Below are 23,035 nucleotides of genomic sequence, written 5' to 3' on the forward strand. Positions count from 1 at the left end.
GTTACAGCCTGATATCGTCTGTCGATAAAGGACCGAATTTCTTTTCGTTATTCGTGGTGGTTACTTGCTGTATTGCATTTACGTAAACCTTTACACGAAATTTTAATGAGTGTGCAGGGGTAAAAACGCATTGCGTGGACTTTGCGTACAGTTCATTTTAGGTAATACATTATGTTGTTGTTGTGGTTTCAGTCCTGAGACTGGTTTGATGCAGCTCTCCATGCTACTCTATCCTCCTTCTGAATCTGCTTAGTGTATTAATCTCTTGGTCTCCCTCTACGATTTTTACCCTCCACGCTGATCTCCATTGCTAAATTTGTGATCCCTTGATGCCTCAAAACATGTCCTACCAACCGGTCCCCTCTTTTTGTCAAGTTGTGCCACAAACTCCTCTTCACCCCAATTCTATTCAATACCTCCTCATTAGTTATGTGATCTACCCATCTAATCTTCAGCATTCTTCTGTAGCACCACATTTCGAAAGCTTCTATTCTCTTCTTGTCCAAACTAGTTATCGTCCATGTTTCACTTCCATACAAGGCTACACTCCATACAAATACTTTCAGAAACGACTTCCTGACACTTAAATCTATACTTGATGTTAACAAATTTCTCTTCTTCAGAAACGCTTTCCTTGCCATTGCCAGTCTACATTTTATATCCTCTCTACTTCGACCATCATCAGTTATTTTGCTCCCCAAATAGCAACACTCCTTTACTACTTTAAGTCTCTCATTTCCTAATCTAATTCCCTCAGCATCACCCGACTTAATTCGACTACATTCCATTATTCTCGTTTTGCTTTTGTTGATGTTCATCTTATATCCTCCTTTCAAGACACTATCCATTCCGTTCAACTGCTCTTCCAAGTCCTTTGCTGTCTCTGACAGCATTACAATGTCATCGGCGAACCTCAAAGTTTTTATTTCTTCTCCATGAATTTTAATACCTACTCCGAATTTTTCTTTTGTTTCCTTTACTGCTTGTTCAATATACAGATTGAATAACATCGGGGAGAGGCTACAACCCTGTCTCACTCCCTTCCCAACCACTGCTTCTCTTTCATGCCCTCGACTCTTATGACTGCCATCTGGTTTCTGTACAAATTGTAAATAGCCTTACGCTCCCTGTATTTTACCCCTGCCACCTTCAGAATTTGAAAGACAGTATTCCAGTTAACATTGTCAAAAGCTTTCTCTAAGTCTACAAATGCTAGAAACGTAGGTTTGCCTTTTCTTAATCTTTCTTCTAAGATAAGTCGTAAGGTTAGTATTGCCTCACAAGTTCCAACATTTCTACGGAATCCAAACTGATCTTCCCCGAGGTCCGCTTCTACCAGTTTTTCCATTCGTCTGTAAAGAATTCGTGTTAGTATTTTGCAGCCGTGACTTATTAAACTGATAGTTCGGTAATTTTCACATCTGTCAACACATGCTTTCTTTGGGATTGGAATTATTATATTCTTCCTGAAGTCTGTGGGTATTTCGCCTGACTCATACATCTTGCTCACCAGATGGTAGAGTTTTGTCAGGACTGGCTCTCCCAAGGCCGTCAGTAGTTCCAATGGAATGTTGTCTACTCCCGGGGCCTTGTTTCGACTCAGGTCTTTCAGTGCTCTGTCAAACTCTTCACGCAGTATCGTATCTCCCATTTCATCTTCATCTACATCCTCATCCATTTCCATAATAGTGTCATCAAGTACATCGCCCTTGTATAGACCCTCTATATACTCCTTCCGCCTTTCTGCTTTCCCTTCTTTGCTTAGAACTGGGTTTCCATCTGAGCTCTTGATATTCATACAAGTGGTTCTCTTCTCTCCAAAGGTCTCTTTCATTTTCCTGTAGGCAGTATCTATCTTGCCCCTAGTGAGATAAGCCTCTACATCCTTACATTTGTCCTCTAGCCATCCCTGCTTAGCCATTTTGCACTTCCTGTCGATCTCATTTTTGAGACGTTTGTATTCCTTTTTGCTTGCTTCGTTTACTGCGTTTTTATATTTTCTCCTTTCATCAATTAAATTCAATATTTCTTCTGTTACCCAAGGATTTCTATTAGCCCTCATCTTTTTACCTACTTGATCGTCTGCTGCCTTCACTACTACATCCCTCAGAGCTACCCATTCTTCTTCTACTGTATTTCTTTCCCCTATTCCTGTCAACTGTTCCCTTATGCTCTCCCTGAAATGCATTATTGCGTATGAAATTTAGTCAACATATCGAAATTGTTTTTAAAGCTGAGAGCAGATCGATAGCCATCACCGTTCTCGAGATATTGAATGATATGTCGGTGGACGGGCTATGCCGTGAACCGCGCGCGAGTCGCTCGCGACGCGACAGTTTGTAGATAATCTTGTGGCCCTGTGTTTTATCGATGACATCTCCAGAGTTTCAAAGAATGTTTTAATTAAGATTGTTAAAACGTTTCTCTAAACATGCAAATGCTATAAACACAGTTTCGCAGTTCTTCAGTGTGTCTACTTAGCTAGGTGGTAAGATCAGTATTGCCTTGCGTGTTCAGACATCTCACGGGAATCTAACATTGTGCTTATGATTGTTTGTACAACCCCACCCCCTCTCCTCTCTACATATTCCTTCCACTTTCCAGCCTTCTCTCATTTGCTTAGTTTTGGCTTTGCCAAATGAGTTATTGACAGTTACTTCTTCTTTGAGCAAAGTTTTCTTTCTTCTTTCTCATTTTCTTCCTCTATGTTTTCCAAGAGCAAAATCGCATTACAATTTTGGACTTTCTCTTAACGTCATGTTTAGACATTTCTATTTCCGATGGCCTACTTGATTTGCTACATTTTTATATTTTTCCCTCGTGTCAAATTTAATATATCAAGTTTTATCTAACGATTTCTACTGTACCTTCTTCGCGTTCACATACTCTGCTGCATTCACCACTTCTTCTCTCAAAGATATCAATTCGTATTCTAGCGGATTCCTTCCTCTGTTTCTGTCAGCCGTTGCATTACGGCAACTTTAAGGTTATCGAAAAACTGTGGGTCTTGACTTATTCAAGTTCCATTTCCTTAATTTGTTACCGTTTACTGTTTCTTTAGTTGTAAAGAGACAGTAACCAATAAATTATTGTAGGTTTGCGTCTGCACGAAGAAATGTCTTATAATTTAAAATCTAGTTTCGAAAACTTTGTTCCAAAAATATATTATTCTTTCATTATTCTTAAGCAAGGTGTTGGCGATGATTACATTATGCTCAGTGCGAAATTCTATCAGGTGGCTTCCACTTTTCTCCCTTCCCCCAAGCCTTTGTGTTCTTACTATTTCCCTGTACATGCTACCGTATCACATTTTAAATTTTTGTTTCGCTTAGCCATCTGAATAATCTCTTTTGTCGTACATTGTTTCAATGTGTTAGGAGATAGTGAACAATCATGAACGGTAGTCATGAAATCTGTTTATGGTGAAATGAGAAAACATGAATAATGAAATACGTGAAATAGTACATTGAAAAATTGGTATGTCTTCACCCAACTTCGTCTTTCCTTCGTGTAGGTGTAAGATAGTTAATCAAACGCACCGGACGTTTCAGTGGGTCCCGCCCCGTACCTCAGTAGCTGTCCGTCATTGGCTACCGCTAGCGTCTGCCGCTTCCAGATGGGAACGCCAATTCCGCGAGCCTCCGCGTCAAAGCGGAAAACGTTTGCCGCTGCCGTTGCCGCACGACGCGCTGCCGCGCTCTCTCTAGTGGTAACCGGCCTTTACGTACGAACCGCGCGTACAGCGGCGTGGCGAGGCACGGCGGGCGGACCGCACGGTCAGCTAAGTGACGCGGCTCGGCCACTGCAACAACACACGAATTCCTACGGGGCGCTGACCTCGGGCGATGGCGGGCTCTAGCGCTCCAGGGGCACAGTTCGGACGAGCCTGCCTTATGGAATGGCGTGCCATAAGATGCAGCTCTCCTTCACCGTTGTTGTTTCTGGAGAGGACGCTGACCAATGCTCGGTACGTGCAGTGTTGTTAGACCCGTTTGAGTGGAGACTTTAGTTTTGGCGGCCATGCCACTCCACTGGCGCCACTAACTACTTGTACAGCCGATATTGATCCTCGTCATATCCCAAGCCTAGGGTCTTTGGTTGAGGAGTGTGTTGTTGGGCTTGGCGGGCCTTGGTGCCGGCAGTTAACTTGTGGCCACGTGGCTAGCCAGTTGGTTTTAGCACCATTCCTGCTGCTGTGGAGCGCGTGAAGCCGCGAGTTGTTACGCTGGTCGAAGCCGAAGTTTTCCGGCTGGATTAAGAATTCATGGTGGCGAGCTGCAGGAAGAGCAGCTGCTGCCGCTTGCAACTTGATCAGCAAGTGTCGGGTCAATTCTGGAGGCTTAATCATTACTTCACCTGTAGATCACCTGCACGGATTGGAAGCAATGACACCCCAGCTAGGAATCCTGGAAGTCATGGTTCATTCGCACCTGAGTGGAGTTAAGTGTTGACTTTATATTGGTACACTTTTGTGTTAATGTTTAATCAGACTTGTCATATTCAGTACGCCTCCCGAGTGATTATGTGGATGGTCACCGGTCAGTGTAACTGATTTTTATCTGTTTGTTTCAGATCATACTCACTGCAAGTTTATGAATACTCTCTGTTGTAAACTGAGTGCAATGAAGCCTAAGGCAATAGGGAGCACTGTTAAACGAGAGTGCACTCCGTTACTGTCCGCCCCAGGTAATGTCGGCACGGTAGATCAGCGTGTTCGGTCAGAGGGTTACGTGCCCTCTAATAAAAAAACTGAGCTAATCGATCATGAACGAACTTAAACGGACGCAACGAACAAAAGCGAACAAAATGAGACTAAAAAAAAAAGAAAGGTAGCTGAGTGGTCAAATCGAAAGACCTGCACCCGGCGAACGTTCTACCCAACGGGAGGCCATAGTCACACGACATTTCCTTTTTTTTTTTTTTTTTCTCTGGTACTTCGTCACGTCGTCAATTTTCATGTAACATTAAGGAGTGTCAAGCTCGTGACTTGTTTGTGTAGCCACTTCCGCAATAAGTTAACGTCTCCAATATCTTAGACATTGTCGTTTGTAATCTTATTTGAGCAGGTGTCAGTTGCCTTTCTGATGCATGTTGGCAGGGCAGTTCTGGCAGCAAACGACGCGTCCCTGTTTCCTGGTCCCGAAGTAGAGACGTGAGTCCTTTCTGCTGTGGCGACGTTTCCGTCATCGCGCGACGTCTAGATTTACGAGAAGCCCAGCGCCTCCGCCAGCTGCCTCATGTTAGCTCAAATTAAGTACATTTGATCTTTTTGTACATGCCACAGTGGAGTGTCGCCCAGTTAATCCCGGAAACCTTGATCTATTCAAACATTTAGAGATGAGCACGCACACAAGCCTTAAGCTCTGTTATGCAAGTCTGTAGCTCCTTGTGACTCTATTTTCCCTTCAACAATTTGTTTAAATGTTGCAGCCCCTATTTACTAGTTCTGGAACGTGTTAAGTTTTAAAGGCTTTTCCTTATGAGTATGAACTCGCCAGTTTTTTTTTTTTTTTTTTTTTTTTTTTTTTTTTTTTTTTTTTTTTTGTCCGCAGTTGTTAGCTAACTCCATTCATTGTTAAAAGAGTGGTTGCCGTCAGTTTGCTGTGGTAACTGGTAGCTGTAATTTACCACCTTTCTCGTATTTTGACAGATTGTATATTTATATAAGGGTCATTATTAATGTTTTTGCTTACTTTCATTCGCTTATGTCGTATGGTATTATATTTTGAGATAACTTTTCCCATTCTACAAGGATATATTTGGCGCACAAATGGGAGGTTCGGACAATAAGTGGTGTTCATTCACGAACCTCTTGTCGACCTCTGTTCACGAGACTGGGTATTTTGACATTGGCCTCTCAATATGTATATGCATATTTCTTATTGTCGTTTCTTGTTACCAATATTAGTTTATTCCCAAGAATAAGTAGCTTTCACTCGGTTAATACTCGGCAGAAATTAAACCTGCGTTTGGATCGGACTTCCTTAACTCTTGTGCAGAAAGGTGTGCAGTATACTGCTGCATCCACTTTCAACAAGCTGCCATTCGAATTCAAAAATCTTAGCAGTAATCCACGCGCTTTCAAATCGAAATTGAAGAGTTTCCTCACGGGTCACTCCTTCTATTCTGTCGAGAATTCCTTGAAAAATTAAGCTGATTCGTATTGTATTGCTGACAGCGTTTACTTAAACTTATGGTTTGACTTTTTTTAGGTTCATGAACATTTATTTTTATCTATTATTACTTTTATGTTGTAATTTCATGTACTGACACGTTCCATGACCTTGGAGATTTGCTCCTCAATTTGGTCCTACGGAACTTGACGCGTAAATAAAATAAAAAATTTACAACTTGGGGGTCACATTTAAATTGCGTGCCTTCCAAGCTCTTCTTGTATTTTGGGGGATTATGTATTTGTTTAAGGGTAATGATTAATGTTTCTGCTGGTGTGTACCAGCAGGGAGTCACTTTTAAATTGCATTCCTTCTCAGCTTTTCTTGTGTTTTCTGAAACTGTATATTTTATTGCTTAAAGGATTTTATTAGGGTTTTTAAATTGTTAAGGGTTTTCCAGCAGCCAGAATCAGTGGCGTGACTTGTTACCCTTTCTGTATTTTGGTTCGGCGTTGTCTATTTGCTTCAAGTTTTATCCATGTTTGAGAATTGTTAGTACGTTTAGTGGCAGTCATTTGTAATTTGGTTTACTGGTAAAACTCGGTTTGTTGGTTCGAGTCCTCCCTCGGGCATGGGTGTGTGTGTTTGTCCTTAGAATCATTTAGGTTAAGTAGTGTGTAAGCTTAGGGACCGATGATCTTAGCAGTTAAGTCCCATAAGATTTCACACACTTGAACATTTTTTCAGTTTGTTGAACCAGCTCGCAGTCACACCTGGTTGGTATGACATCTTACTTGTATTTGGGAACTTCTCTATATTCCTGGTTTTAAGCCCTATTCTTAATGGTATAAATTGTTGAAGTTCTTTATTAAGTAATTGATCCTGTTCAAGTTCTTTAAATTATTGTGAGCGTTGTTATTCATGTTTTGACATGGTTTTTAATTTGTTATTATAATGACTTGTTAAGCAATAGAATGAAATGACAAATGACGAAATATGTTGGTCACCTCCCATGTGTTTCTCCTTAAAATTATCCCAGACATTGTTGTGAGGTGTCACCGTTCTTTTGCTGTTCTTGCGAGAGGAAGTTAACATGTCCTTCATACTGGGCAATGTTCGCATGTTCGCCACACAGTCTCCTTGAAACTCAACGTGCTCTGAAAGACATGCACCAACTTCCCTGGCCAGTACGATCTCCAGATTTGTCTCCAGTCGAGAATGTATGGGAGATGATGGGACGAGGTGTGCGACTCGTCAGTCAACAACTCTTACACAACTACGTGAACAGGTCGAGCAGGAGCGGCACGACGTATCCCAGGACAGTATTCGCCATTTGTGCGATCCACTGAATGTCAGATTCATCGCATGCATTACCGTCCTTGGAGGCTGCACCTCTCAGTAATATGGGTGTTTCAGCATGGTACCTCAGAACCGCTTTTGCTATTGATCTGTAAATGTAATCATTTCATGTACTCCATATGCACTGCCGCAATAACATATCCTGAGCGAATCGTAAACCTCTAAAAGGGAGTATAAATTTTCCTTCTGGTAGTGTATTTGTACTTTACACCAAGAGCAGCACGAATTAAAATTTTAAACGTGAAACCAGGGCGGAGCTCCATGTATTGCTAATGTACGACATGCCAAACAAACAGCTATCCCAAGCTTGAAAGAGAATTTGCGACGATGCAGTGACGGTGCAGCTAGTGGCGTGTTCATTAAGCGGCTTAGCGTCAAACGCCAGGAGTGCGGTCAGACTGCGCCGCTTTTCTCACGCGGGGGGCCCGCGTGATTTGCGCAGGGTTTAGCCCTGGCTTACTGCGGCGTGGCAGCCTCAGGCGCTCGCAACGGACAGCTAGGCTAGGTAGGGCAGCGTACTGACAAAAGCGAGCGCTGTTACGAGGGCAGTTCATTAAAACTTCAGCTGAGCCGCTTGCAAAAATCATGAGAGTACGTATGCCATATGCCAGGTCTCCAAACTACGGCCCGCGGGACGAAACCGGCCGGCGAGGGCCGGCAAACCGGCCCGCGTTAGCTGATATCCGGCCCTCCAAATATTTGAAGTGGCACCTATATTACCAACAACTGAGTTTCGAGGCCTATCGCGACGAATACACCGCGACATTGTCGGAGCTCTATCTTTACAAAGCGGAAAGTCGTGGTTAAACTTGTGGCTATCCACAATAAACAGACAGACCACTCTCCGTGCGATAGTGAAAAAAAAAGAACGGTTAACAGACTAGTTTGGCGAAAACATTTTAAGTAAAAAAATTCTTTGCATTTTATTCTACTCACGATTCTGGTGCAAGTCTTTCAAATGGACGCAACTTCGGCGACTAGCCTTAGCAATCAATCATTATGGAAGACGCTTCTTAAGCGAGGATTGACTCTTTTGATTATGTTGTAAAATACACATAGCAAGTAAATCGTATAAAATATTTTTATTTAAATACAATTTAAAGAAAATACAATACCTGGTGTACATAATGATATTGGACATTTTAGTTGTAACTGATGTATAAAAATAACTGTAATTAATTTATATCTTGAAAACTCACAGCTGCATGTTGTTCAGCGACTGCTGGGTTTTTAGCTGGAGTTTCAGAGACTGATACCTTTCTAGTCGTTCGCGCCCTGTAAGCTTGGAGTAATTCTGAGAGTGCTTGGTTTCATAATGGTGTTCTTATATTGTATTCTTTGGAGACTGATACTGCTTCATTGCAAATAATACACATTGAAACCTTCCCGTCTAATATTGGATGAACGTTTGCTTGCTGACTGAACGCTGCGTCTCTTAAAATCTTTTAACTGCTGCTCTGTCAAGACTACCTGCTGATTATTACGACGAAACATAAAATGTGTTGTCGCCGTGGCCCTCAGTCGTTACCTGAAATTATTAAGACTGATTCTTACCTTTAATTATTTATACTGGATCGCCATCTGACTGCTACAGCAAACTGTGGAATGAATATACTTACTTCTCTTTAACATAATTATAAGCTGCTGGTGGAGTTTCATAATACTTTGTGACTGGAATTCTTTAAGTTGAAGTTAATTTAGATTTGATAAAAGCTGAAGCTCAGTTTAGACTTTTCTTTTAAGATAACAATAAATTCCGTAAAGCATTTACGTGAATGATTTTGGGATAGAAAATTCTTAATGCATTTAATCTGGTAGAAGTTAACTATATTCTGAGAACGACCTTGACAAACAATTACAAGGGGTATAGTTCTTTACAAAAATTCTTAAAAGGTAGCGTTGCGCTACATACCTAATTTTCCATCAAAATTACATAACTATATTCTGAGAACGATCTTGACAAACAATTACAAGGGGCATAGTTCTTTACAAAAATTCTTAAAAACTAGCATTGCGCTACATACCTAATTTTCCATCAAAATTACATAACTATATTCTGAGAACGATCTTGACAAACAATTACAAGGGGCATAGTTCTTTACAAAAATTCTTAAAAACTAGCATTGCGCTACATATAGCGAGTGGCTGGCGAGCACACCGCTTCTTTCAAAGTGTTAATTCATACCTCGCTTACAGCGACCTCCTCTCATGTCTCGCTAGCTACGACTGCCTCGTCTCACATCTTACTCGCAACTGCTCGCTTCCAACGCTCAATGCTACAAAAGTGCGGTCTCGCCGCCAACAATGGTTTTTGGTGCAGACAATCCCTGCTACCATTACAGATGTATTACTGCGCGCTGTTTCCCGCTCTTTCTCAAAATGTATCTATGCGCGGTTTCCCGCTCTTTCTCAATAATACACAATGCAATTTAATTAACAAAACAATTTAAATAAGAAACAGTTCAGATAAGTACATGCTAAAACAGTTTAAATACGCCTATTACATAATTACAACATTGGTTTGTTGCTTCACTCCACCATGAAATATTGACATCCCCACCGCTCTTTAAAAATTCTACATTCACTGTCAACCTTTCGTTTCTTTTCCATATTTGTACAGAACTTCACAAAAGATTGTAACCTGAAAATTATATTTGTGCTATTTAATACCAATAAAACTAGGGAGTAGTCTGCCTAAACAAAACGTAATGAATTTATTTTTAAGGTACTTAAATTACTAAATTAAATACTCACAATTAAACTGTAGTTCCACTAAAAAATACAGTGAAATAATACTGAAGTTGTGCTATACATATTTTCATTTTCAGATTTTCCCTGTCTCTTCAAATTCAAATTTTGAATTGTCCCACACTTCGTCGTCTCAACCTACTAGTACAGCACATAACTATCAAATAAATGCTCTGGCTTTGCTACTCGCTACAAGACTACATAACTAAACTTATTGTTGCGTCGCTTGAAATAACAATACGTTGACATTCTCGTACGTCTTGCAGTAAAAGTGTTGCTGACAATGATTTTGGGTTTTCGTTAAGTTTGCAGGACGCTTTCGTGAAGAATGTGCAGTGACATACTTTTTTGTCGGTTAAATTCGACAGAATAAAATACGCCAGGATTTCGGTCAGGTACGTCCACCAATCAAGATCATGTAATAAAATAAAAATCGTAGTTCGTTTCAGTGCTAGCTATTCCCACAACCTTAGATTTTTTTCGATTTCACCTTTCCTTTAGCCTCACATTACTGTGATCATGGAGTGCTAGGGTGCTTTAATCCCACTAGGTAGATTTTTGCCCTTATGACTTCGTGGAGGAGTCAAATTGGCCCGCGGACTAAAAACTTTGGAGACCCCTGCCATTTTCTAATATACGCTTGCGCACAGTGTTCCGGCAGGAAAAGTAAATATTTCAGGAAGTGGTTCCAAAACAATTTCAAATTAAAAGATTTATATATTTATTTTAAAATCTCCTAACACATACCCGTTTACACCTTCCTATGATCGGATTCTAACGTATCAGACGATCACTTACAGATCTGAAAATACGAGGCACGCTCAATAAGTAATACAACACAGTTCTTTTTCTGGCCAGTTTCGGTTGACAAATGCAGAACTTGTCGTGAGACATAGTTTCATTATTTTCATCATGGCAGCAACACCAGCAACCGTTACGAAATTGTTTCGAATGAAAAACAGCCCACACGAAGAATTAACACGTAAAGGTACGGCCATATTTTCAGGAAACATTCCTCACACACAAATAAAGAAAAGATGTTATGTGGACATGTGTCCGGAAACGCTTAATTTCCATGTTAGAGCTCATTTTAGTTTCTTTCACCTACGCTCAATGGAGCACGTTATCATGATTTCATACGGGATACTCCACCTGTGGTGCCACAACATGTGCCTTTACAAGTACGACACAACATGTGGTTCATGCACGATGGAGCTCCGGCACATTTCAGTCGAAACGGTCGTACGCTGCCAGCCGCGGTGGTCTAGCGGTTCTAGACGCTACAGTCCGGAACCGCGCGACTGCTACGGTCGCAGGTTTGAATCCTGCCTCGGGTATGGATGTGTGTGATGTCCTTAGGTTAGTAAACACTTCCTGGATAAATTGCCGTGGTCGATCTGTAGAACTTCTTCTCCCTGACGTTTCGTTCTCAACTACAGAAAACATCTTCCGAGGTGAGTCGACGACTGGCTGCTAGGAACTGGGGTCGCCGCTGATATGGAGATCGTAGAGGGCGCCACCGCACGTCACGTGGCGTCGATATGTAGCTATCTCTGGCTATCATCTGTTCTCTCGATTGCAGGCAATCGATTGTCACGTGATTGACGCAACGTCGACCGCCATATTTTGTCCAATTTTAATCCTTCTTCTTTACGATTAAAATTGTATTGATGTTTGTGGATTTCAATTGCCTCTCTATACATACGTGTACAATAAAGCGACGTCCTCGCTAGCACGCTTGTCTCACCGAATTTTATTTCGTGATCTCCATCCTTAAAAACATGTTCCGCTACTGCCGATTTGTCGATATGTCCCAAGCGACAGTTTCTTTTGTGCTCCGCCAAACGTGTATTGATGCTTCTTTTTGTAGTTCCTATGTAAACCCTGCCACAACTACACGGAATTTTATATATCCCTGGGGTGGCTAGGGGATGACGAGCATCTTTTGTTGATCTTAGGCACTCACTAAGTTTCTTAGTAGTTCTGAAAATAGTCTCCACCTGAAACTTGGCTAGTACTTTTCCAATGCGATCCGTGATGTTATGGATGAAGGGAAGAAATACTTTTCCAGCTGATGGTTGTTGCTGTCTCCTAATTTTAGGCATTTTTCTACTTGGGTGAAGTGCGCGGTTAATCTCGTTTTCCGTATAACCATTTTTCACAAAAGCCATTCTTAAATGATTTAGTTCTTCTTGTAAGTAGCCTGGTTCACAAACATTATAGGCCCTATCCACTAGTGTCTTTATGATCCCCCTCTTTTGCCTAGGGTGGTGGTTTGAGTTCTTATGGAGGTAGCGATCAGTATGTGTACCTTTCCTGTAGACCTTGTAGCCTAAGGTCCCATCCGCCCGTTTGATAACTGATACATCCAAAAAGTTAAGTTGCCCATTATTCTCTTTTTCCATGGTAAATTTGATCTTTGGGTTGATGCTATTTAAGTGCACCAGGAAATCATTCAAGCCCTCTTCCCCATGATTCCATATTACAAAGGTATCATCCACCTACCGATAGATGATTCGACGCCTCTACGGGGAGGAAATGTCAGCTAGGGTACGACGATTGGAGAACCTACGCAAGAAGAAAGGTCAACAACTTTGCTGACTCACTTTTCTGCTACGCTGTCGTGATACCGGTATAGTTCCGAAGTTTTTAAAAGTGAGAAGAATGTTTCATTCGGCACAAGCTAACCGTATTTATTCTCGTATGGAACTGGCATTACATTACATTACTGGCATACAACCACTAAACCAGTTATGGAAGACTGGAGTTCAGTGTAGGTTGACAGTTGCTTGTGATAACGCCTTCACAAAGCGAAGCGCATGTTGGGTACAGCATATTGGCTTATACCACCACGCTGGATGTACCTCCATACGGCATTGGTGTAGCGTTGTCATATAGGAATGATGATGGTACTGAACACCACATCACCTATGCGTCAAAGATGCTGACACCTCGCAGATAAAAGAGACGTTCTGGATCCTAATTTGCAATTAAAAAGTTCCATGGTTACCTATTCGGGACTAAGTAACCTACGAGTAGCGCTATTCAGGATATGCTCCAGTCTTCCAGAAAGAACAGCACAACGCCTCCAACGTATGGCACGGGCTGAGAGCAGCTCCTACAATTACGCAGCTAAGTAGACGCCAACAGCCAACCTGCCTATGCGGTCACACTGTCTCACCTTCTCGTGGCACCAGTTAGTAGACTGTTCTGTCTGGCGTCACTGGCTCAGGTATAGTATCGACTACCCCTCTTGCGACCCCATTGACAATATCAATGAGGAAGAGTTGGTATCTGTGGGTGTTAGAAGGTCTTTGCTAGCCATACTTTTCCTGGCAACCTCAGTAAGGCCAGCCAATTTGCCTCCCACCTATCCATTGTCTTTTCCATTCCTGATGATCCCCAATTTGATTACTCCCTCCTCCCCGACGTCTTTGCATGTACAGATACCTCTGCTCTTCCCCTTGCTCCTAGCTTCCAGTACTTGGGCCACACACCACCATCAGAACTCAACACTCCCATCACTACACAGGACATCAGCCTCACACTTCGCACTAAACGCAACACCGCCGCCGGCCACGACAGCGTTACGTACCGCCATCTCAAACACTGCCCTCCCACATTCCTTCCAGTCCTTGCCACACTCTACAACGTAATCCTTGCCACCAGCTTCTACCCGATCTGTGGAAAACCTCCTGTATCCTGATGTTCCCCAAACCTAACAAACCTCCATCTGATGCCTCTTCCTGTCGCCCTATGTGTCTCACCTCAGAGTTCAGCAAGCTCTTGGAATCCATCCTTACCCAGCTTTTCCATCACCACCTCCTCCCCAAGACACAGCGTGGCTTTCAACCTTCCTTCTCTGCCGACAATCATCTCCTAAGCCTCACTCATCTCCTCTCCCTCCAGCTTAACTCCCGTCGCTCCCCCTTTTTGTCTCCCTAGACCTTGAAAAGGCCTACGACCGCGTATGGAATCCCAGTCTCCTGTTTGAACTCCAGAACGACGCCCTTCCTATCAGCTATGTCTGATTGCCTCCTTCCTCTCCCACTGACCCTCCTACGTTACCATCCATAATGCCGATTCCCGCACCTTCTACCCCTCTGCAGGTGTGCCCAAGTGCTCTGTCGTCTACCCTCTCCTCTACCTCCTGTACACAGCAGATAAGCCCCAACCCCCTCCAGTCCACCTCCTGCAGTATGCCAATGACACTGCCTTCCTTGCCCTCGCTCCTACCCTTCACTAATCCCAACGCCTTCTCCAGAATCATCTTGACCTTTTTGCCACATGGTGTAACCAGTGGCTCCTCAAAATTAATCCTTCCAAGAAGCAAGCAATCATCGTAGATCATACCAGTCGCTCCTTCCGACTTCTTGATTTTTCGCTTACCATCTGCGCCCATCCTACCTGCCTCTCCCCCACTCTCACGTACCTTGGACTCACCATTGAACATCACTTTACCTGGACCCCACATGTCCACAAATTCATAACCTGTCCCATCCTCTGTTACGCCAGTCCCAACAGGATATCTGACCACCTTCCTCCAAATCCGTCCCTCCAGATCCTCAAGTGCCATGCACTCCGCCTCACCTTCATATATGCCTCCCATCCCCCATGAAGATCCTCTATTACTTGATTCCTTTCCTCCATCTGTTCCTTTTCCTCAAACATATCCAAGTCCTCTACACCTCCCACCGACTTGATCTCCCCCATCCCCTGGTTGCTACTCTCCTCTCCAAACGCCACCCGCCGCCGCACCTTTAACGTTGTGTACCCCTCCACCTCTACATCCTTCATCTCCTCTCCCAAAGTGGTTTCCGTCAACTGGATGATGCCCTCTCTCCCTCCTTTTTTCCCTTCTATCAACTCTGGTCCTCACCTATCCCTCCCTCCCTCTGTCCTTTTCTTGGGCTCCCTCTCCCCCTCCTTCCACCCTGTTTTTTCCCCACCTAACCTGTCTTCTTTCTCTCCATCGAGTCCTTTTTCTTTCCCCTTCACTGCTTTCAGCATTTCTTCTCACGTCTGCCCTTCCCCCTTTTTCTGTGTCCTCTCGCTCCATCGGTCCCCCTTTTCCTTTTTCTCTCCTCCCCCATTTTCCCCCTCTTATGTGCCCCCCCCCCCCCCCCCGCAACGAGACCGGAACTATACCACTACTTTCGCAAGATTCCTAAAGGTGGCAATGGTTCATGGTTATCAGAAGGTGTTCCGGGCTGACTAAGGCACCTCATACAGGAAATGCCTGGGTTTAGCCCTGAATCTTCTGCCACTCGGACTTTCCAACTACGCTCGACTTGCCTATACCCCGGTTTTGACATTGGCCTTCTGGGCATCGTTAGTTTAGATTATTCTGTGATACTGATACTATGGAAATTGGTAACATGGACATTGTGTACACCTTGTATGAGATATTCTTGGACCATTGGTTAAAAAAAATGAGGTTTATCCGAGGTGCGATTATTGCTAGTTGAAAACTTTTACCAATACCCCGCCTAGTGGACGTGAAATACCGTCCGCTACGGCAATCTTTGCACACTCCTCCGGGAGTATAAATGAAATTCAAACATATGATATCTTACAACATGCAAAAGTGTAATACTGTAATTGAACCACACAAAAAAAAGATCAGTTAGGGGTAATTAACTACAAATACGCTACCGCATGTCACAGTAGCACGACCTCTCTGTTAAAAACAAAGACTGCAGTGACCATAGCAAGACACAGGAGGGTCTTATTTCTTTCTAATATGTTGTCGTTTAAGATGCGTCCAAACGATGCCTTTTCTGTTCGACGTTGCGCGTACGCATTCATTTCCAACAGCTCAACTACGCATGTGTATTTGTGTATGCGTTATTTCCTCTAAATGTAGGCCGTGCGTAAGGGCCTACGTTCTAGTGGAGACTGGAGTCCGTGGCGATACCGCATTTGACGGGTACGAGGACGTTAATAATTAAACAACTTTTTATAAAATACCACTGAAATAACTTTACAGAACGACTAGGCGCCTTACGTAAGTATTTCTAATCCAGGAATAATCACCGAGATACTTTATTTCGAGAAACGTATTAAATAGCTCCACCTCGCATACAGGGAAATTTTGAACAAGAACCAATGTCGGTACAATGATTCCATTCAGATGTTTGACTCATCCACTTTTGCTTGAAGAGCTGCATTAGGTGTAACGCAGTACAATTATTAGTTATTAATTCAAAGGGAAACATAGTGAAACAGCCATTTATCACTTAAGTGTATTAACACTTAAACATTACGTGTTTACATTATTCCAAAACATAAAAGGACCCAGCGTACTGAAGTACAGAACAGCACTAATGCATTAGATCAGGTGACTGTGTGACGTAGTGCACGTCAATTTGTCTACCCTACTGCGTACCAGGACATGCAACTTCTCTTTTTCTCTCAACAGACGCGTGACACATCTGTACTGAGACATGAGTTCCTATTCAAAATATTATATACTCACTCCTCTCTACAAGTCCTAGAAGTTTGTAACGGAAATTTCCGAACACCCTTATAAGTCGCCGATTGCTAGCAAGCGAATTGTTATGGCCAGCCTTATCATTGCAGTTCCCTAAGGAGTAAATATACAATATCGCAGTCAATTACATCTGAAATTTGACAACAAAACGTCGCCATCACTTTTCGTTTGTCGTATTTCTGTTATTTTGATACAGTTTTACACGTAGCCACATTGTGTTTTCTTTTATGGCCTTTCTCGTCACATTAAACGCAGCACAAATTGCGGAGCAAAGAAATAGATACATACCAGACCGCTTGAACAATGAGGAACGTGTAAATTCGAATACGCGCGTTCATTCTACAATTTTTGTGCCTGCGCTTCTGTACATGTGCGTCAGTGATTGCTCACAAGGAAAGGGACAGCATGTTGAATACAACTGTAGCCTTACACCCGACCACATTAAATAGAATTCTATCGTCGGAGCACGCAGTCAGTCATAATTTAATTTTCAAACAGGCAGAATACGGCGCTGCGATCGGCAACGCCTATATAAGATGTTAAATCGGTTCCTGCTACTACAATGGCAGATTATCAAAATTTAAGTGAATTTGAACGTGGCGTAAAAAAAAGCAAAGAAAAAAAGAAAAAAAAGAAAAAAAGAAAAATAAAAAATCTGCCTTCGTGTTACTTTATAGTGCAGTGTTTTAGTGATGTGTCAGTGTTGTGCATCCCTTTTTTTACGTGTTGTGAACAGATACCATCCTGCCACTAGGTGTTTTTTTAACTCTTGTTAACAGAAACAAGACTGTCACCATGTTTTTTAATTGTGCCTGTCTAATTCTTTTGGGATCTCTGGTCATGAATTTCATGATGGCGAAGTTTACCGTTCTTGTGACTAGAGTTCGGATTTTGAATATTTTGCTTGTCATTTTTTTACGGCACCTGGGTTTGTATCTTTACGAATTATGATATTTTGGAGGTACTAGGCTACATTAAATTCAAATTTGAAATGCATATACTTGCATATTTTTGGCGTTTGAGCATATTATTGTCATATTTACAGGAAATGGCCGTAATGATGCATATTTTTTACATTTTGAGGTCATATTGAGGGTCATTTTATTCCCTGGTAACCCAAGAAACTCCCAAAACAGTAGGCCAATAAATTTCCAAACTGAGGTAATAAGGGACGAGCCATCAGAATGAAAGCCTTTCAGGTAAACGTGGGTAGCTTATGGAGCGACATAGTTTTGTTTTTCCACTTCGTCTCTCGGATAAGGATGCTAAAAACGGTTCATTGTTGAAAGACGAATTATCGGAGTAGGAACGTGCTTCAGTATTTGTTGCCCGCAGTTTATGCGTGTTCAGGCCGCTCACCTGATATCTGCAGGGCGCCAACATTGCCGTACTGGTTGTTGTTGGCATATCACAGTATGAATCATTCTTGCGTGTGTTTCCGTGCTGTTCACATCGACTCTTTGCAACCTTCTTCAAATTACGAAAATGCCCAGGCCAAAAACCAATAACTTACGGAAATGGATCGGGAGCGATTGTGCTTTCACATTGACGGAAAAATAATATTCTGCAAACTATGTGAAAAAGAGGTAACTTAAATTTTGTTTTTCTTTCTTTTTCTATAATTTTTCCAAGAAATTAAAACAATTATTAAGTTCATCTCTAAATTTGCGTGCATGTTTTCTATGTACTAATGGAAAGGAAGAAAAAACCTTTAGGAATTACCTTCAGCGTTCTTCCAAATTTAAAAAAATTACAAATGATGTAAGGGGACCGAAGTTCCAATTTTTAGAAACTTATCTGTAGTCATAATTCATTTTTTTTAAATGACCATCTCACGGGTACACATCGTTCTCTTACATTTTTGTACAACTGTACGTACTTATTGATATCTATTTACTTCTCCAACGCTTTAGATCAGGGTTGCGAAAAAATTTCGACTGGATCAGCATAAAAAGACATCTCAGCACCAGAACAACGTAAACAAGACACGGTTAAAAACTTCACAGCAACCATTCATCTCCTCATTTTCGAAGGATATGAACGACAAAAATGAGTTCAATGAAGATCGTTGCGATGCTTTAATAAGAACAAACATCCCCTTGAATCAGCTGGAGAATGAAGGATTAAGGACCTTTCCGAAAAAAAATACACAGGAGAAGATATTCCTCAAAAGTCAATGCTCAGAAAGAACTATGTGGACCCACTGTATGAAAAGGGAAGGTTTTTCGGTAATTTTTATGAACGTAGGTACGTGAAAGTCAATCGATATCATTTGGTATATACATGGGCCAAAATAATAGTCGTTTGATTTTAAATAACTCGAAAAATAAATTTAAATTATCAGAATGAGATTTTCACTCTGCAGCGGAGTGTGCGCTGATATGAAACTTCCTGGCAGATTAAAACTGTGTGCCCGACCGAGACTCGAACACGGGACCTTTGCCTTTCGCGGGCAAGTGCTCTGCCAACTGAGCTACCGAAGCATGACTCACGCCCGGTATTCACAGATGTACTTCTGCCAGTATCCGTCTCCTACGTTCCAAACTTTACAGAAGCTCTTCTGCGAAACATGCAGAACTAGCACTCCTGAAAGAAAGGATACTGTGGAGACATGGCTTAGCCACAGCCTAGGGGATGTTTCCAGAATGAGATTTTCACTCTACAGCGGAGTGTGCGCGGATATGAAACATCATATCCCGAGCCAATAACTAGTTTGCCACATCATGTCCCGAGCCAATAATCAAATTATAAAAAAATTGTAAAATTTGTAAAATCCTTTGATTTTCTTTCAGGCGTGCTACGGAGAAGTGAAGATAAGAAACTTGGGGAGAACAAGGTTTTGGCCACTATGACGGATAGAGCCGCATATATGCTATGCTGAAGGCAGCAGAGTGTCTCCAGCTGTTTCACCCTAAAATTATTCTCCTAACGTGTCTGGCTCATGGCACCCATCGAGTCGCTGAAGAGGTCCGAGCCACATTGCCAGAGGTCAGCAGCCTTATATCTTCGGCAAAGAAGGTTTTCATCAAAGCACCAAGTCTAGTGAGAGCTTTCAAGACTTCTCACCCTGACTGCCCTCTGACACCTGAACCAGTCTCGACGAGGTGGGGAACGTGGATTTCAGCTGCAAATTATTATGCAGACAACCACAGAAAAGTTTAAGAGGTATGGATGAGTATTTAGTTCTGGATAAATTAAATAAGCAAAGAAAACAAACACAACATAAAATTCCAATATTAAGCTTATTTTTCTGTACAGCAGTTTTCAGCTTGAACCCGACATTCACTAGATTACTATTTTCTTGTTCCAGGTCCTAAAGGGCTTTAAAGCTAGCAAAAATTTAGCCATACCAAGAGCCAAGGACGTTATACAGCGTGTTATACAGCCTATCTTTCATCCGAGCGCACTTTGGTGGCCTTCCAGACCTAACTGAGAAACTTGAGGCTCGTAACATGGAAGTTACGAAGGCAGTGGCTCTCGTCGAAGGACTCAGGACACAGAGCAAGAGTTGGACAGGTCCGATCGGTGAGAGACTTAGAAGAAAATTGGATGCAGTTCTTCTTAGAAATCCTGGTTGGCCTACGATTTGGAAGATCCCTCAGTTACTGGAAAGAGAGAAACGCTCCGAGATTATTTCACGTCCTCTGATGTCGCTGCTCTTAACTTTTTACCTGTGCTGTCATGTGATGTTGAACGATCATTTTCAAGATTGAAAATGTTATTAGCTGACCACAGGAAAAATTTCATGTAGAGTATATGGAAAAAATGTTGGTAGTTCAAACAAACTCTAATTTTTTGAATTTACCAAACTTATCGTGTAAGTACCTATGTTATACTTCATTTTATTCATTTAATTACATCCATTATTGAACATTTTTGATGGTTATTCATTAATTTTCCCAAGTAAGATGCATATTTTAAAGAATTTATCTTAGAGAAATGCATAATTAAATAATTTTAGCTGCATATTTAAAGGCATGTACTGTCAGTAAGAGAATATTTTAACAGCATATTTCGAGGAGTTTTGGCGTATATTTCATGAGTTTTAAGCGCATATCGATCCGAACACTACTTATGACATACATGCGATAATTCCGCCTACTTTCACAAATTATCAAGTGAAACTGGTCATATCCATCTTGAGTACAGGAACTGCGTAGATGTGGCTCTAGAGCATCGCTCCTTCTTGTGTCCCTTCATCAGGTCTTCTACATACACTTTGGCGTCGATCTGCGTCGAGAAGCGAGACTTGTTGCTGAGCACCACAGAATGCTACTCAATATCACAGCTGAATCTGGTTGTATACAATGGATGTATCTGTTGTCTATAGTGCAATAAAAGCAATCTGTTCCCGAGCGTACAATCCGTGGCTGTCTATTCATCAAAACCAGCCGAGTAATCCCACGATTTTCTGTAATCATTATCCTTCTGCAATGACCCGCGCCTATTCTTCTTGCCACATTTTTGCTCTGATTCCATCTCGCCACCACTGGTCCTGCAGTCACTGCACTACACCCAACTCTCTGTGCATTCTGCCGATATGATGCTCCCATGTCCCTCATGCCAATGAGTCGACCTTTCACAAAGTCCGAAACGGCTGGTGCACGACGTCCGGGAATACTGTGTTATGATATCAGCCTGAAAAATTCCATTACACACTCAATAGCTATCGTTTACAGACATTACTCTTCATCTGCAGGAAATGTGTTATTTCAATGGCGTTATTTTTGTACTGAAAGTACTAAAATATGCTCGCAAAAAGGAAAATTTTTAGTCACGGTATCCCTCATGCGTAGAAACACTGGTATATCACTTTTCTTGCATCCGGTGAAGGTATTCTCGGTGTAACACTTTTCACTTCCGTCATTTTTGTAATTTTCATGTATACGGTATGTGAATTACAGAGCTCAAATATAAATCCCTCTAAGCAGTTCGATGCAACTCCCAAAAATACTCTAGAAAAATCGACTTTGAAGCTTTCCGAGAGTTTGATGTAGAAAACAGCGGAAGTTGCAAGATCCAGTTTTTTATGTACTTGATGATTAGTTTCGCGTTTCCTTAACCCATTTTCAAACCATCGAAACACACAAAATGTTACATTCCGTAATAGCATGCAAACCACTTAAAGATTGTCCATACACGTAAATGAAAATCGAGTTTTTCTATGAACATTGGCAGACAAACACACGACCCAGAACAGCAGAAATCCATTTTTCTGGAATGTTTAATACACTAAATTACGATATTCGTTAGAAGTGACACGTATTTTTCTGTGAGAGTGCTCGCCTAGCATATGACTGCCTGAGATTCCATTCTCCGCTCCCCACCCCCTCCAACGCAAATTTTTAAACAAAAGTACATGTCCTACAGATATTTCGATGAAGCGTAAAATATATAAAAATGAAAAAAAGGTAGCGCTTCGGTCATTACTTTTTCCCGTTCAGTTAGATTATCTACGTTAGTTAGCATAAAACTCGTCAAATATATCCTAATTATTACATATTTATGAAACATTTTTATGGAAAATGCACTTATTGTTATTTCTAATTACATATCACACGCAGCAATACTGTTTTCATGGTGAATATATAGTTTTACCATTTTCTTTGAAAAAATTGTTAACAAATATTATTTAAATTAAAAAATAACATAACAAGCTAAATTTTTGTAACTAAAATGAATAATCAAATTATCTATGTATCTTGTTTTATACCACAAATGTGACCTTAGACGAGCCGGAGTGAAAAGCGTCGTAAAAACACAGAAAACAATACGTTTCACCGCATCGAGCCCTCTTTAGAATTGCTTCATTTTTATCTCGTTTCCCCTCAACCCGTATTGAATTTTCATGAAACCGACAATTAGGTATTTGCTAATTACCATATATTTGATGAATTTTAAATTTAAGTGACGTAGATATTGCAACTGAACAAGGAAAAAAGAACGAAATTTCCGTGAATGAAACACGACCCAGCGATTATCAGTCTCGTACGCTACCGATTATTTTTCATTTTTATGTTTCTTATGCTTTACGGAACTGCTCGCATAGCATGCACCTTTGATCAAAAATTTACATCGACCAGGAATCAAACAAGGGCCAACGGGAAATTGTTACAGTTTTAGTGAATTAAACACCTCCGGAAAGCTTCGAAATTCATTTTCTCGAGAATTTTTTAGAGTTTCATTGAACTGCTTTTCAGGTTTGATATCTGGGCATTGAATTTGACATAGCATCAATGGGAAAAAATTACAAAAATTCGATCGGGGTTTGGTCTCCTTGTTAGACCTTCTAACCAAAAGAGCCACTTTCCCGCTACCCGAC

The 23,035-nt window shown here is 41.5% G+C and overlaps 1 non-coding gene across 1 annotated transcript; it reads left to right on the top strand.

Annotated features, from left to right (window-relative positions):
* Positions 1-15,627: 15,627 nt before the first annotated feature.
* Positions 15,628-15,764, top strand: LOC126357005 (U4 spliceosomal RNA). The gene has a single exon (XR_007566001.1). It is a non-coding gene; the product is annotated as a U4 spliceosomal RNA (small nuclear RNA).
* The last annotated feature ends 7,271 nt before the right edge of the window (positions 15,765-23,035 follow it).

The sequence above is a fragment of the Schistocerca gregaria genome, chromosome 3 (assembly GCF_023897955.1).
Source record: "Schistocerca gregaria isolate iqSchGreg1 chromosome 3, iqSchGreg1.2, whole genome shotgun sequence".
In the NCBI taxonomy this organism is placed as follows: Eukaryota; Metazoa; Arthropoda; class Insecta; order Orthoptera; family Acrididae; genus Schistocerca; species Schistocerca gregaria.